The following is a 12,744-nucleotide window of genomic DNA, read 5'->3' as shown; positions in this document are numbered from 1 at the left end:
CACAGCATTTGCAAGGTTGAGAAGGACTGCTCTAAAGGAGCCTCAGAAATCATATTGTCTGCCAACATATGTATAGGCCCCATGCAATAGTTAATTTTTCATTGATTTATGAATACACTCTAATCACAGTATACCAAGAAAAATAACCTACTCAATTACAGCGACAAAAACCATTTAAAGTACCATGGAGCCAAGAGTCATGGTATACACCTGTAATCACAATACACAAGAGGCTGGGGCAGAAAAAAGGTTAAAGACTCTGAAACCAGTCCAGGCTACACAGTAAGATGCTGTCTTGAAATACAACACACGCCGGGCGGTGGTGGCGCACGCCTTTAATCCCAGCACTCGGGAGGCAGAGCCAGGCGGATTTCTGTGAGTTCGAGGCTAGCCTGGGCTACCAAGTGAGCTCCAGGAAAGGCGCAAAGCTACGCAGAGAAACCCTGTCTCGAAAAACCAAAAAAAAAAAAAAAAAAAAAAAAGAAATACAACACACATACATCTAGTAACCATTCTCAGAACCATTTACACTTTTTCAAAGTTCTTACTAAATTCATCTTAAAGTATAGAATAAACACTCTACAACATGGCTTATTAAAAGTTGGGGTTAAGCCGGGCGGTGGTGGCGCATGCCTTTAATCCCAGCACTCAGGAGGCAGAGCCAGGCAGATCTCTGTGAGTTCGAGGCCAGCCTGTGCTACCAAGTGAGTTCCAGGAAAGGCGCAAAGCTACACAGAGAAACCCTATCTCGAAAAACCAAAAAAAAAAAAAAAAAGTTGGGGTTATATGCCTCTTAAACCTTAAAACTGAAAACCACTGGTCTGAATTTTTTACAAAATTGTTGAGCCAAGTGATGATGGCACATGAATTTAATCCCAGCACTTGAGAGGCAGAGGCAGGTGGGTCTCTATGTTGAAGGCCAGTCTGGTCTACAAAGTGAGTTCCAGGACAGCCAGAGCTACACAGAGAAACCCTGTCTCAGGGGGAAAAAAAAAAAAATGTTTGCTGCTTGTATAATGTGTAAAAATAAGTCTGTTTGCCCCAGTGAGAACCCATTAACTGTGGTATAGTAGAAGCCAGAAGCCTCAAGCCAAACCAATGACTCGTGGCAATGAACACTTGCAAGTAAAGATAAGTGGACTAAAGGGTAAACTGTGTGACTCATTGGGTCACACTACAGCTTCCACGACAAGATTGCTTTTTTTTTTCTTTTTGTTTGTCTGTTCGTTTCTTTGTTTTGTTTGGGGTTTTTTGTTTGTTTGTTTGCTTTTCTTCTAAATTTGGTGTTGTTTTGGAGAAGAAGATGGCAAGGGCTAAGAGCAGACTCAAGGGGACAGGGAGGTAAGTGGGATTGGGATACATGATATGAAATCCACAAAGTATCAATAAAAGCCAGGCAGTGGTGGTGCACACTTCTAATCTCAGCACTCAGGAGGCAGAGGAAGGTGGGTCTCTGTGAGTTCAAGGCCAGCCTAGGCTACAGAGCAAGTTCCAGGACAGCCAGGGCTGTTACACAGAGACCTGTCTTGAAGAGAAAGAGAGATCAATAAAAGTTTTAAAAAGTATGTTTGTATAATGTGCAAAAATAAGTCTGAATTGAAGGTATGACAGACATCGAGAAATTTTTCACTGATACATTAATGAATTCTACACTTGTCCTATAAAATGTGTTTCTTCCCCAGGAATTTGGAATACAAAAACTCTATTTGGGTTTTACCTTACTTTCGTATAACAGTTTTCAAGGAGCCAAACTGCATGCACATTTTCAGTCATTCACCAAGCAGCCCATATTTTCACCACAAATTCCAACAACTAATATCATGTGAACAACCTTAGAACTGAGCACCATTTAAATTAAGGATATCAACATCACATTTTATTTTTTTAAAAAAAATGATAGAAAATTTGAAGGAATTTTAAGAATCTAAATTGGTAAAACCTACTATGTGTAGATGTAACCGTCTTGTTAAGTAAGAAACACAGAGCGCTAAAAACCTTACCCTTGAGGAGGACAGCAGCAGCAGTGAAGGGTAAGGTTTTTAGCGCTTAGCTATTGCTCTGACCTCTTGGGCTTTCATCTCTGCATTGGCTCTGTGTTTATTTAACAAGACAGTTACATCTACAACTATATCTCAAAAAGAAAGAAAAAAAAACTGTGGTGACATAAGCAGCTACTCAATTTATATAAAGTATGGTGGCATGTTGCATCTAAACTCAGCTTTTTTGGGTGTGCTGTCTTGTCTGTCTTGTAGAACAGTTCATGAGACAGCTGCAACTGTCTAAAATGACATAACAAAATAGTTAACATATCAGAAGCTTAAATAAATGAGAAAAACAGTTTAGCAATGACACAATTCTTATTTATTTTGGAACCAAGGCTCATACCCAAAACTCAGTGTTTTACCAATCAAGCAGTTATTTACTATAGCAACTTCATTCCAAGATTTCCAAAAATTTCCACACACTTCAGTGATGAGCTATCAAAGCCTGTGTGTGCTGTTACCTGGGCAACACTAAAGAGGACCTTTACCTTCACAGAACTTGAGGGTCAAAGAGAAGCAACCTTCCTTCAAACTATGCATGGTTTTAGTTAGAAGCAGTAAGTGTGAAATCAGCAGACAGAAAAGCTTGAGACCTGCCCCCAGTGCTTCGGTCTGATAAACAAATAGAACTCACTGCCATGTATCTTCATTTCTAGCCACCCAGTGGCCCTGCATAACAAGGTATACTCCACACAATACTTTAAAACATGGTCAATCATACTAACTGTCAATAATTAATACAGAAATCTTTTGGAGTTAAGAATCAATCCCTCAGGACTGAGAAGATAGTTCAGTGGGCAATATATTTGCTACAAAAACATGAGGTCCCCAGAACCCAAGTACATGTCAAGCACATCTGTAACCCCAGAGGTCAGATATGGAGGCAAGGAATAATCCTTGGAACAATCTGGAAAGCTAGACTAGCACAATCAACAAGTTCTCGGTTCAAGAGACCCTGCCTCAATACATAAGGTGGAAAGCAAGCCATCAGGGAAGATACAGGACCTCTGACCTCTATACACACATCCCCACCCATATGAACACATTAAAAGACATATACACACATGGAAACATAGACATGCACATACACAAACACACAAAACACCCTTACTCACTCAATCTCTCCCATCTGGATTTGATATGAAATTCTGTCTTGCTGCCCTAAATTCTAAAGCCAGTAGTTCAAAAACTACCTTTCTGCCTGAACCAGAAACAGCCTCAAAAATGTGAGACCCAGTCATTTAGAAACCACATTTTAGAAGATCTTTGAAAACAAAATTACTTCCTGCTCTGGTATAGTCAATTTGATGCTGTCTACTGAACAAACCAAAATGAAAGAAAAACACTAATATCTTCAAAAAGATTGTGTCTTTCAAACACATTGAAAACCAATGAATGCCAGTTATTGGGTTTTTTTTTCTCTCTAACACTTCAATTTTTCTCTTCAACTTTTACTGTAAATATACTTAACCACTCTCAAGGTCACGTTTTAATCAGGAACACAGCATATAAAGCATGCTTAATGCTAAGAAGTACTAGATGACTCTAGATATAAAACAAAAGATAAGCCTAAAGCAGAAGAAAAACACATTCTAGGCTCTTAACCATCTGAGGGTCACCTAGCTCTTTCACTACTCTGCCCTGCCCATGCCTCTAAGCCTCTGATCACCCAAGTTCATGGCCCAGTAAGTTTCCCTCCAAACTAGTCATTTTATTCTCACAAGTTCAAAATTCTACCCATTCTTCTAAGCAGTGAAAACGTCCTCTTTCCCTATCCCTACCACTATGGTCATTTTTCCCATTTCTCTAAACTATTGTATTACTTTCTCTTTACTACCCATTACTTTCTGGCTTACATTATACCTGTATTCCCATATTTAATCCCCCACATAAGCATGAAGGCTCCAAGGTCAAGGATCACGCCTTATTCATCTCTATTCAAACTGCTTACTGCTTAACAGAGTCCTGGAGCTGAAATCAATAAATGCTTGGGTTAGGAAAGGACAGAAGCCCACTATTAGCTGATGCATGTCTGTAATCCTCAGACTTGAGAGGTAGAAGTAAAAGCACTGGGAGTTCAAGATCATCTCAAAGGGAATTTGAGGTAACTTTTGGCTATGTGAAAGTCTGCCTTTTTGAGGCAGACAAAAACAGAGGTACTGAGAACCAATCCAGAACCCTGACTTTACCAATAACCACCCATACAATCTTGGGTTTTAGTTTTTTGTTTTGTTTTGTTTTGTTTTGTTTTGTTTTGTTTTGTTTTGTTTTGTTTTTGAGACAGGGTTTCTCCATGTAGATTTGGTGCCTGTCCTGCATCTCGCTCTGTAGACCAGGCTGGCCTCGAAATCACAAAGATCTGCCTGGCTCTGCCTCCCGAGTGCTGGAATTAAAGGTGTGCGACCGCCGCCCGGCAACTTTTTTTTTTATGCTCAACTGCAGATTAGAAAAGTATGCTAAACTAGTTTGTATGTCTGTCAGTCCATCCATTTGTTCATTTATTTTGAATGTTAATGGGGGTGTTGCTTATTTTAAATGAGGCTGGTAATCCTTACTTGAGTGTAAAATTAATTAGAAAGTTAACTACTGGCATCTTTTCATAAATGACATGAAAAGAATATTTCAAGTGTTTTACAGCCAGTAATGTGCTTTACATTTTACAATTAGCTATGGCAGGGGTTCCAACTTATACTATTTGCTGGTTGTCCCTGGTATAAACAACTCCACTAGGACCAGTCAAGCAAGACTATGACAATATCACTAAACACAAAACTAGGTAAAAAGAGATTAGCACAATTTCTGTTCCAAGTTTCAGGAGCCAATTAGCACAGCCCTGAAAAGATAAGGAGTATTTCACCAAACTGTTCTTTCAAGTATGTGTGTGTCTGTGTGTGTGTGTGTGTGTGTGTGTGTGTGTGTGTGTGTGTGTGTGTACACACGCGCGCAGAAGCAAGATATTCAATATTTTATCCCATGGAGTATAGTGAAAACAGTTTAATAAATGCTCAGCATAACAATCCCCAGTATCCTTCATGTATACAAAACAATAAATCTTATTCTTAGTTACATGGTCTCTGCATCGCAATTCACAGCTCTCTTCAAAAAGGAAAATAACAGACATCTATTGATATCACTGTAAGACAAATAAGTTATGGGAAGTAGGCATGTGGTTTAGAAATTATCAGCTAAGGTCAAGGTTCTCTGCCTTTGTTCAGATTCATATGCCTGAATGACACAATACACTAACACGGTACTACTACTAACACCAATGACTCCCTTTGCCAAGTGTCCTATATTATGAAAAACAAAAATTTCACATGATTCTGGTACTGGTATCAATGCCCCCAACCACTTGAGAAGCTTACAGAGAAAAACCAGTGCAGTTAAAAAAAAAAAATTCATTCCTAATTTTCCCCAAATTTTCAACACAAGCTCACATCTTCCAATGGGACTTCTATTACTAAGATCCTCTATTAGAATTAGCATTTTACTTAATTTACTCTTAAAGACATGTAGTACTTGTTGAGCTTAAAACAAGCAAACGAAATCATAATTCACAAACTACTGTTTAGACTTCATACTCTGAGAAAAGCAAGTTTTGTTGAAATACTTTTCTGACTTTTTACTTAAGCATACTAAACTGGATAAAGAGCAAAGAAGTTTCCTAAATGTATTTTTGGCTGTACTATGTCTATCACAACAACACTGCCAGTAGCCAGATTTTTCATGAGTATTTATAAAAAGTGTGTTTTCTATTTTTAAGACTATTTATAAAATAAGAAGGCTCAAAGTTTCAAGCACATTAATAATCTTAGACCAAATCTAACTATAAATGAACTAAAAATATGCCTACAGGTTTCCTAGGAAAATCCCCCAACACTATATTTTAAAAATCCAAAGATAATCAAAAATGAGTCAGCGTGAGCATGAACTTGCTATATTCAAACAATTGTGACATTTTGTTGGCTGAATAAGAATATGGAAAGTAAATAAAAAACAAAAAAAGAAAATGTTGAGACATAAGTCTGCTTAACTCTATTAACTGTTATTTACTAAGATCCACTAATGTCTGAATACTTACACCCAATTCAAATATTAGTTCCAGAGTCAAAACTAAGCAGTCAAGTCAAAAAAATTAGTATATCAGGCTGGAGAGATGGCTCAGCAGTTCAGAACACTTGTTGTCCTTGTAGAGAATCCAGGTTTGATTCCCAACACCCATGTGGTAGTTCACAACCATCCATAACTACAATTCCCTCTTCTGAACTCCAAGGGCACCAGGCACACATGTGGTGCACAGACAGACATGTGAGCAAAACACTCATACATATAAATAAATCTTTTTAAATAAAATTTTAATGAGAATGTCTTCATTACTCAGGTTCAACTGTTTTTCCTGTTTCCATTTGTTGTGGCAAATGACTATAAGATTATCTATGGAGAAATCCCTGGGTTGGTCAGGCACAGTGGTGAAATCCTAGGACTCAAACCCAGACTAGGTTACATAGTAAACTGGAGCCTGCAATGGATTATACAGCAAGACCCTGTCTCAAAATATATATATATGGAAAAAAAGTCCTATCTTCAGTCTTTGGCTGACAATCATCCTCAAACTCCAAGGCTGATTCATTTATATGAGATAAGAAGTTACACTTTGGGTCTCGTTAATCTCAATGTCTGATGTTTTTCTTGTTTTGGTTTGGTTTTGGCAGTGTACTTTATAGTAAAGTTTAAAATAATGTTTAAAAGATGTTATAAACATGCAAAAACTGATTGAAACTTGTAAAATAAGGATGAGGGCTTTCTGTTTTGGGACTCCCAAAGGCTACAGTATTGACTTCAATCTCCTAACATCCTCATCGCCATACCACTTAAAGAATGGTGGCTGAGGACTAGAAAGTTGGCTCAACAGTTAAGAGCACATGTTGCTCTTACAGAGGTCCCAGCATCTACAGGGTACACACACACACACACACACACACACACACACACACACACGGTACATACTTGCAGGCAAAGCACTCATACAAAGAAGGAAAGAAAGAAGGAAGGAGAAGGAGGGGAGAAGAAATCTCAAAAGAATTTTCAAAAAGAAAATGGTAGGCTGAAGTCCCAGTTCTACACCTCCTGCACAAGAGATTTTTGATATCTAACTGCTCCTTTCTTCAAAGTCAGTATCTAGAAGGCTGTTAATCTCTCCCCCATAATATTTGTACTTGGAACGACAGAATTTCCTCTTTTCACTACTCCCCCAGTCTTAGGACTTTCAGCTTCACTACAGTATTTGAGAATTCAAACAAATACATAGCAAATCAAGTTTCCGGTAAGGCAATGAAAAGAGTTTTCAGAAGTAACAAATTCAGAACTGATGAGCTGGGAGAAATGAAAACTCTTGTTTCTCAAGCTTAATAATATTTTGTCAGTCAAAGATAAATACAGCTGGGCTTGGTGGTCCATGTCCATAATCCCAACACTTAGGAAGCTGAGAGAGAAGGAGTGCTATGAGTTTAATTAAGGTCAGTGTGGGCTACATAGTGAGTTTCAGGCCAGTCAGAGCTACCATATAAGACTGTCTCAAAAAATAAGTAAATAAGGCTGGAGAGACAGCTCAGCAGTTTAAGAGCACTAGCTGATCCTCCAGAGGACCTGGATTCAATTCTAGGACCCACATGGTGCTAACAATGGTCTGTAACTCCAGTTCCAGGGAATCTGATGCCCTCTCCTGGCCTCCTCTGGCACCAGGCACAGAAGGGGTGCACCGACATACATGGAGACAAAACACTCATACACATAAAATTAAATAATAAATAAATAAACCAACAAAAACTGCCTAACCTCTCAAATAATAAAAAAAAAAGTTATAAATCATGAAGCAATGATCAAACAACCAAAAATTCTCAGAACAGCACAAGCATCATATACAGAACTTTTCATGAAATGTTTAAAAAGAGAAGGAAAGAAAGTTCACAGGTCTACAGTCCTATCTTTTGCACTTGGTTTGTATTGTTTACTATTCCCCTCGAGAGCTCAACAGTACTGGAACTTACCACCTTGTTTGCAGCTTCCCAGGGCACAAATTAAGCTGCACAATATCTCACAGATAAGCCATGCACAACTACATCTATTTTCTCCCCCAGATGATTTAGTAATATTAGAGTACATCTTGAACTAATTTAGTATGGGCATCAATCTAACTCAAAGTCTTAGCCCGCTTCCCAAGCAGTACAGTTTTGTAATAATGTGTACATTACATTCATCTAGCCTTTCTTCTTTGCAGCCTCAGTGTCAGTTTCATAGAGAGCACTCAACCAAGACAATTAATCACAAGCCAATTTCCCTTTCTTAGCAGCTTGTGAACTAATATTTTCCACGAGCAAAATCCACTTCCAATGTAACCACAAACTTCATGCCTGGATCTTCTGATCCTAACTACTGGCTATTCTACAGAAGTGCAGCACATGTCAAATGTAAACACTACTAGCAGAAAAGCCTAAAGGTTTTCATGAAATTGTGTTCCCTGAATTGTAACAATCAACTATCTATCTCTTCTCATACACAAGAAAATTCAAATGCATTAAAATTAATCTAAATCTTCCAGTGACAAAAATGCAGGCTTGACTTTGAAAACAGTTTTCAAACAGCACTAAACATGTCAATCAAATCCTTACCATCAACGAAAGGTTAGCGATTCATTTTATTTGCATAATACCATCAATTCTGAAAAAGGATCGCCTAAATTTGAGTCTTTTTCTGGTATAACTAACTCTGACAAGTCCAAAGAGAATACACAAGCACCTGAAGGAAACTGTCTTGAGATCAGAAACGAACTCTTGTCAGTTCAGCCCCCTGGCTCCATGGCCACCACCCCTGATGGCCAGTGGCCCCTTTCCACACGCTGACGCACTGCCCAGCCTTGTACCGTTGGCGATCAGAGCAAAGTACTAACCCAGTCTCAGAAACTTTGACTCAGTTTTCAAGACACGGAGCACCCACAACATGAGCGGGGGTGTGGATGGGTGTCTGTCACGGCCCACCCGGTCAACTTTGAAGCAGGGCATTTCTTGCAGGTAGAGATCTGCCCAAAAAACAGTCTATCCCAGACAGTAAAACCACAAGCATCGCCAGCAGGAACGGAGCAAAGTGCGCGGGGCGGAGGAAGGGGAAGGACACGGGATCCAACAGACGCTTTCAAGTAGGTAAGAAAATAACCCTGTCCACACGCCCCCCGACTCGGGGTTGCTGGGACCGAGAACTCGGCAGCAGCCTCATCCCGGCAGCCGGCGGCGGGGGCGGCGGCAATGTCAGGAGGGCACAGTGGGAGGCGGCGGCCGCCCGAGCCACCACCCCGCCCCAGGTGAGGGGCGCCAACCCCGCCTCCCGCCCGGCGGCCCCGCCGCGACGAGCAGCTACCCGGAGAACCCGGGTGTCCCGGAGGCGGCCGACGGCGCTGAGCCAGCCGGATGCCTTCCGCCCTGGTCCCCCAGCATCCCGGTCCAGGGCCGGGCCTCGCACCCGGACCCTCTCTAGACCAGCGCGGAACCCCCAGACCCACCGGACCGCGGCTCCCCGCCGTCAGGCCGCCCTCGGGCCCCTCGAAGGCCGCCTTCGCCTCACCTCACGTCTCCGCGGCCGCTGCCGGAACAACAACTCTGTCAGACGTCCGAGTCCCACCCGCCGCCCAGAGCTCTGCGGTCGGGCGGGCCCGTCCCGTTCACTCCGCCGCCGCCGCTGCCGAAGCCCAGGGAGGGCGGAGGGAGCGGGGCGGAGGGAGCGGGCTGAGGAGGGAGAGGACCGCCCGGCAGGAAGAGGCGAGGGAGGGGGCGGACTGAGGAGGAGGCGGCCGGCGGGAGCGCGCGCGCCCGTTCCCCCCCCTCGGCGCGGCGTGCGCGCTCCCGAGGGCGGAGGCGCCTTCTCGGCCGAAGGCGGCGGCGCGCACGCGCGTACCCAGCCCCGCCTGACCCCGCTCGGCCCCGAGAGCGCCGAGTACAAACCTGACCGAAGGCGAGCAAAAAAAAAAAAAAAAAAAAAAAGGAGCGGAGGCGCGCGCGCGAGACCCTCCTGCAGGAGCGCGGGCGCCTGCCAATCAGCCCCGAGAGTGACTGAGTTCTAAGATAATTATTCCCTTTTGAGGAGATTCTTTCCTTACAAACCTGTTTTACATATTTCCATTCTGTGCAGCCTGTAAGTCACCTCGGAGGACTAACTTCCCCGGGACTCTCACTCTTCGTCCTTTGAAGGTGTCTCTGTGCCCCGAAGAGCCCCCCTTGATTGGATCCTCCAGACTCAGATGAGCACAAGGGAAAGCGCTGAACACTGGGGTGAAGGCAGCAGGGTCTGTCACCTTTTATGCTTTCAGAGAATAGATTTTGGAGGACAGATAAGCTAGAGAAGTATCTATTTTCTGCCACAAATGTTGTACTGATCTTTGAACTGTGACTATCTTCCTTTCTAGATCAAGCAGCCAGAAATGACCTGTATATTCCCTGAAACTCCTAGGACATTTTTCCTCGGGTTTATGGCGCCTAAATATGTAACCTTAACCTGTGAAATATTTTAGAGATTCCAGAAAGACCTACTTCATTCATTTATGTGTCTTTTACGATGACCTCTACCGGGCTAACAGGAAGTATTCAGTAAATGTTACTGTTTGAGTTAAATGTATCAAGCGATTTGAGCTCTAGAACGGATTCTTGTGTTGAAAATTCTCTTTTGTTATACTTCTCTTGCCCTGTCCTTATTGTCCACGCAGATCCAAAAGCTACCCTGAGAAATGTAACCTTTGTCAAAAGACTTTCAAACCCAAGTTTCTTTTCTCCTTTTTCTTAATGTTAATGCCTACAGATGCTTGGTCACAGCAATAGTGTTCCAACTAATTTGGGTTTTCCCTCCCTGTTGGGTCCTTTCCAGATGGTATTTTTGTTAAGTTCTGTACCCTGAGAGCCTTCCTAACCCTGGACCTGACTCAATGACTGCTTTAAGTTTTGATACCTAATAAAGTTAGGATTTAAATAACACAAATCATCTGTTGATTTCCGAGCTTTCAGAGTCTCTTTGTAAATATGCAAGAAGTAGATACTGAGCCAGGCTCTATGAGAAAATCAACACCACGAGAAAGCCATAGTTGTTGCCTTCTGGTATCTTCTAAATGGAGCAAAGTTATTTGACAAAGAGAACAATGAATGCTAGCTCACTTTCTCCTTTTTAATCAGTCCAAGACCTTAGGCAGGCCAAAGCAGGGTGCCACTTCACAATTAAAGTCTGTCTTCTCACTTCAGTTAAGCTAATCTGGATCATCCTTCACAGGCACACCCAGAGTCTTGTCTCCCAGATAACTCTGTATCCTGTCAAACTGACAATATTAGCCACTGAAGAAGGCCAGGCACGGCTTGTGTTTGGAGGAGAATGGAAGGAAGTCTTTGTCACTCCACCTGCCATGATGAGTGGATATAGGTACTGCAACCACTCTGCTCCTATGAAGGAAACTGGCCTGAAGGTGAAGCTGACACATTGTGAAAGAGTTCGAACTAAGCCTAAAGCCTTCCTCTAGATTTAGTCATTCTTCTGAGTCAAGATGCTTTCTTAGCTATTTTAAATTTTAAAAATGAGTTTAGCTTTTTATTACTTGCAGTCAAGGCTAAATTTTTCATTATATATTATTGAAGGGAAAGTTATGTATGATATGACTCTTCCAAGGCTGTTTTTCTCAATGGAATGAATATACTGTATTTGATAAGACTTTAGATGGCCTTCAAAGGAAGCTGTCCACGCCCCAAACCTTTCCCAAACTAGTTTATATAATGTCTGAGAACACATCACTGCACTTTTAAAAAACTTTATTTAAGTTATGTGCTCTATTTAAATCAACTTGCCCTAATAAAAGCACTTCATGAGCCAGGCGGTGGTAGCACAAGCTTTTGTAACCATGTATGTGTGTTTAATATGTGAGACATTTTATATTTTTGTGTGTGTGTGTGTGTGTTATATGCTTACGTGTACACTCAGAAGCCAAAAGAGGATGCTGAGCATCTTCTTCTATTGCTCTCTATCTTGTTTCTTTTTCTTTCTTTCTTTCTTCCTTCCTTCCTTTCTTTCTTTCTTCCTTTCTGTTTGTTTTGAGACAGGGTTTCTCCGTCGTAGTTTTGGTGCCTGTCCTGGATCTCGCTCTGTAGACCAGGCTGGCCTTGAACTCACAGAGATCCGCCTGGCTTTGCTCCCAGGTGCTGGAATTAAAAGTGTGTGCCACCACCGCCCAGGTCTACCTTGTTTCTTGACAGTCTCTTACTGAACCTATAGCTCTTGATTTTCTTGGCTAGGCTGGCAACCAGCAAGCTCCAGCAAACTTCCCGTCTCCATTTCTTCCAGCACTGGGATTACAGGAATACATGGCCACATTTTTTGTTTTATTGCTTTGGGGTGGGGGAGATACTGGAAAGATTAGAAAAATGACACAAGTAAGATGAACAGTGATGGCTTTTGCCTTTAATCCCAGCACTTTGGAGGCAGAGGCAGATGAATCTCTGAGTTCAAGGCCAGCCTGGTCTACGGAGTAAGTTCCAGGATAGCCAGGGCTACACAGAGAAACCCTGTCTCAAGAAAACAAAAACAAAAAACAGAAGAAAAAAAAAAAAGGAAGAAAAATTACACTGGCTACCTGAAGAAAGGAGAGGTAGCAAAAGATACAATATAGGAAGAAAAACTTTCC

The 12,744-nt window shown here is 41.8% G+C and overlaps 1 protein-coding gene across 5 annotated transcripts in view; it reads right to left on the bottom strand.

The window, feature by feature from the left end:
• The window catches only part of LOC114689984 (rab GTPase-activating protein 1-like), a 58,268-nt gene extending 48,534 nt beyond the window's left edge, over window positions 1-9,734 (bottom strand). For 3 of the 5 annotated variants that reach the window (XM_028864475.2, XM_028864474.2, XM_028864472.2), the window contains exon 1: window positions 9,657-9,734. The gene's annotated coding sequence lies outside the window, so the exon portion shown is untranslated. Of the gene's footprint in view, window positions 1-8,988; window positions 9,134-9,594; window positions 9,616-9,656 lie in introns of those variants that run through there. The other 2 variants (XM_037211334.1, XM_028864473.2) reach the window with 2 other exon arrangements.
• Between the last annotated feature and the right edge of the window lie 3,010 nt (window positions 9,735-12,744).

This window comes from Peromyscus leucopus, chromosome 15, assembly GCF_004664715.2.
Source record: "Peromyscus leucopus breed LL Stock chromosome 15, UCI_PerLeu_2.1, whole genome shotgun sequence".
NCBI classification, from domain to species: Eukaryota; Metazoa; Chordata; class Mammalia; order Rodentia; family Cricetidae; genus Peromyscus; species Peromyscus leucopus.
The sequence above is the reverse complement of the archived record's forward strand: the minus strand, read 5'-3'. Positions and strand labels throughout refer to the sequence as shown.